We start from the raw sequence: 5,000 nt of genomic DNA, 5'->3' as shown, positions 1-5,000 counted from the left end.
TATCTATCTATCTATCTATCTATCTATCTATCTATCTACCTACCTACCTATCTATCAATCTATATATCTACATATCTATCTACCTACCTACCTCTCTCTCTCTCTCTATCTATCTACCTCTCTATCTATCTATCTATCTATCTATCTATCTATCTATCTATCTATCTATCTATCTATCTATCTATCTACCTATCTCTCTATCTACCTACATACCTCTCTATCTATCTACCTACCTCTCTATCTATCTATCTATCTATCTATCTATTATCTATCTATCTATCTATCTATCTATCTATCTATCTATCTATCTATCTAACTAACTATCTATCTGTCAGTTTATCTATCTATACATACACACACGCATACACACATAGTCACATAGTCACATACATGCGTACATACATATACACACAAACATACATACACCTACATAGATACATACATAGACACATACATGCACACACATGTATAGACACACATGCATACACATATTCATACGCACACATACATATATACATGTATATGTAGATACAAATATATGCGTATATATATATATATATATATATATAGGCGCATGCTCCTGCTCACACTCACATACATATACATCTATTTTGCTCGCGTATATAGGTAGACAGTTTTCCTATTGATTTGTTCTTATAAAAACTACACATTAACAGACATGTTTATGCAGCCTTAGTTTTGTATAAAACAGTTTCCTATTCTTCAGCATCAGTATGTAAAGTGGAATTATATTGCATCTGACTGTTTTCCTGGCTACTATTGCCGATCAAGAAAATAACATGTTGTCTTTCGTTGACAAAAGAAACCTCTCATAGCTAGATATTCTGTGGTGAGAAAGAAAATGAGTTTGATGTACATCCCAGTAATTAATTTTGTTGTGCTGACAGCAACAGGTGCATTCATTTCGACATTATTATTTTGTAAACTGGATGTTGAAATCCCAACTGTGAAATCATACGAGTCAACATGGCAAGCATTTGTTAATGTACACAATAAGCGCAATCACACAGAGACAGCTATTCACACTTATACACACATATTTATATACCAATACATGCAGCACGTATCCACGTACAAGATATGTATGCTCATGCATACACATATACTGATATATATATATATATATATATATATATAGATATATATATATATATATATATATATTATATATATATATAGGCGCATGCTCCTGCTCACACTCACATACATATACATCTATTTTGCTCGCGTATATAGGTAGACAGTTTTCCTATTGATTTGTTCTTATAAAAACTACACATTAACAGACATGTTTATGCAGCCTTAGTTTTGTATAAAACAGTTTCCTATTCTTCAGCATCAGTATGTAAAGTGGAATTATATTGCATCTGACTGTTTTCCCTGGCTACTATTGCCGATCAAGAAAATAACATGTTGTCTTTCGTTGACAAAAGAAACCTCTCATAGCTAGATATTCTGTGGTGAGAAAGAAAATGAGTTTGATGTACATCCCAGTAATTAATTTTGTTGTGCTGACAGCAACAGGTGCATTCATTTCGACATTATTATTTTGTAAACTGGATGTTGAAATCCCAACTGTGAAATCATACGAGTCAACATGGCAAGCATTTGTTAATGTACACAATAAGCGCAATCACACAGAGACAGCTATTCACACTTATACACACATATTTATATACCAATACATGCAGCACGTATCCACGTACAAGATATGTATGCTCATGCATACACATATACTGATATATATATATATACACGCATATATATAGATATATATATATATATATATATTTAAAATACTTCTCATTCACACAATGGGCTCTTTGCCCACTTAGTATTGCCCTCACACACATTCACACTTACATACAAGCACACAAACACACATATAAAGGTAACTACACGTGAACTGTTGGCAATTTTCTCCTCTTTCTTCCTTTTCTTTTGGACTTTTATACGTCTCCAGTTTCCGAAGAAGAGCTTTGCTCGAAACGTAAAGCAACCACTGTTACTTTCCTTTTCTGAGTGTCTTATTAATAATTTGCATGTACCACGTCCTCGAGTTGTTTTCTGTTGTCTTTTTTTCCGTTTATTTTATTATATATGTGTGGATGCGCAATGGCCCAGTGGTTAGGGCAGCGGACTCGCGGTCGCAGGATCGCGGTTTCGATTTCCAGAACGGGCGTTGTGAGTGTTTATTGAGCGAAAACACCTAAAAGCTCCGCGACGCTCCGGTCACGTTATATATATATATATATATATATATGTATATGTGTGTGTGTGTGTGTGTGTGTGTATTAATCTGTGGATACATAAATTTATGTGTGTGACAGACCGACATAGCTTTGGAAGGTGAAGAAATAACTAAACAACAAAATAACTACAGGTAACAAAGAAATACAGAGAGAGAGTGGGGTTGGTAGATATAGATGTTGCTCTAGATATATGTATATAATTAGCTATAGGTATATGCGCACATATATTTAAGTTAGAAGATGTAAATAATTTCTAAAGCAAAATTTACGTGGAAGTTTCGCTACATAGGGCTTTTCAGACAATGGAGAATATTGAAAAGCATTATTTACGAAATAGTTACTAGTGTTAAAGATAAAATGTGGAGTAAATTTCGCGTGATTGTGCGTGTGCGTGTGTGTGCGTGTGCATACATGAGTACGCGTGTGCACGTGTGTTTGTGTGAGCGTTGTGAGTGTTGTATATGAGGGTGTGTTTGCGTGTGTGTATGTGTGTGTGTGTGGTTGTGTGTGTGTGTGTGTGTGTGTGTGTGTGTGCTTGAAAATTAATGAACATTACAATTATTAAACTGATTTATCGAATTCAATGTGTAACCTTCGAAAGTGGTAGCAAAAAATATATTAAGAACAGAAATGTTGTTAAGGGCAATAATTATTTTCAGGGAGCATTGTGAATTCATGTGAATTCACAAAAACAGAGAGGCCTGTCAGGATACGTCATATCAAATCTGAATATTGCACAACTTAATCATATCTTTATGCTATTGAATGTCTTCAATAACTCAGGCCCTCTTTTCCCACTCGTGTATTTTCTGTTTGTATCGTTTTACTATTAGACAGAAAAACAGAAATGCTATTGGCAATGAGTTAGCACAAGAAGACCACAATCATCTATGAAGATGGAGCAATTGTGATCATGATCATGATCATCATAATAATGATGATCATGATCATCATCATCATGATCATCATCATGATCATCATCATCATCGACGACTATTTGCATACACATACATACATACAAAACGCAAGCTCAGAGCCTGAAACATTGCTTTAAGACACATGGCGTATTTTATAAATATACCTACTCAAGTACCATAATAGCATGAAAGTATTAGAGGCTCTTATGGGTGTGTGTATATGCATGTATGTATGTATGTATGTATGTATGTATGTATGTATGTATGTATGTATGTATGTATCTATCTCTCTCTCTCTCTCTCTCTCTCTATATATATATATATCACGTGATCACGTGATCCCGTGACCGGCCAGTCCATCAGATATAGTTAGACATCGCTGGTCACAATGCGTTCTCATTGTTTTAACCTTCGAATGACGCCACACCGCTGGCTAAGTGAGCAGGCCAATATATATATATATATATATATATATATATCTTGTGTTTACAATACGAGAGCAAGTTTATGTTTAGAACCAGAGGTGAATTATAATAGTACAGTCTGCTTCCAGTACAGTGGTGAAGTAACTACTTAACTTGGCAGTATTTCTAGTTATAAGGTACAGGACAAACATAGAACTTAGGGTAAATTCAGTTTTATATATATATTCTTGCCTTCGGGACGCGGAGTAGATGAATCAGGTACAACTGAAGAAGGGGAATATTCTTTATGCTGTATGTTTCGTTTCTCTCTTTGTTTTTTCGTTGTTCGAAAAAAAGTTCGCTTTCCATGTTTTTGTTATTGTTATACTTTTGTTTCTCATTGAGTTCAACGTTTTTTTATGTCCTGTGCACATATATACATGTATATATAAATATATATGTAGATATGTACATATATCTATGTATATATGCATATATTTATATATTATTTATATTATTATATATATATATATATATATATATATATATATATATGTATATGTGTATAGATACATAGATATATATATATGTATATATATATATATATGTGTGTGTGTTGTGTATGCGCGTCTGTGTGTGTATGTTTATATCTCTGTACTTGTCCGCACAATCGCTTGGCATCCGATGCTGGTGTGTTTACGTCCTCATAACTTAGTAGTTCGGCAAAAGAGACCGATAGAACAAGTAATAGGCTTACAAAGGATACGTCCTGCGGTCGATTTGTTCGACTAAAAGCGGTGCTCAGACATGGCCGCATTTAAATGATTGAAACAAATAAAAGAAGAAGAACAAAGAATATATACGTATACAAGCATTATGTATATATGTATATGTGAGGAATAATAGATAGATAGATACATACATACATACACATATACATACATGCATAAATGCTTATATTTCCGCTTTGTCATTGCATTTAACCTCAAGTAATAAAAACTACGTAATAATATTCATTACCTTGCAAGTATTCCAGTTTACAAAGTTATAAAAACAGTGCACCGAGATTTGCGCAACAGTGCACCGAGCTTTGACATGATATAGCACTCTCTCTCTCTCTCCCTCTCTCTCAAACACACACACATACACACACGCACAAACATACACCCACGCACATAATTCGCGTGTTAATACAATCCACTCGCGTTTTTTTAATGTTTAATGCGTTAGTGGTCTTTCCGTATATTTACCAATCTTGCGACACTTTTTATAAAACATCCTAATATTCTTCAACACTATCACTTCGTTGCGTCTCATGTGTAACGTTATTCTCTCTAATTCGTTCCTACCATGCCATTCCAAATGAGCGTATCTCAAACAAGACCACTTGTCTCACCTTGTTTTGA

This window comes from Octopus sinensis, linkage group LG4, assembly GCF_006345805.1.
Source record: "Octopus sinensis linkage group LG4, ASM634580v1, whole genome shotgun sequence".
Classification (NCBI taxonomy): Eukaryota; Metazoa; Mollusca; class Cephalopoda; order Octopoda; family Octopodidae; genus Octopus; species Octopus sinensis.
This window is presented reverse-complemented; position numbering follows the sequence as displayed.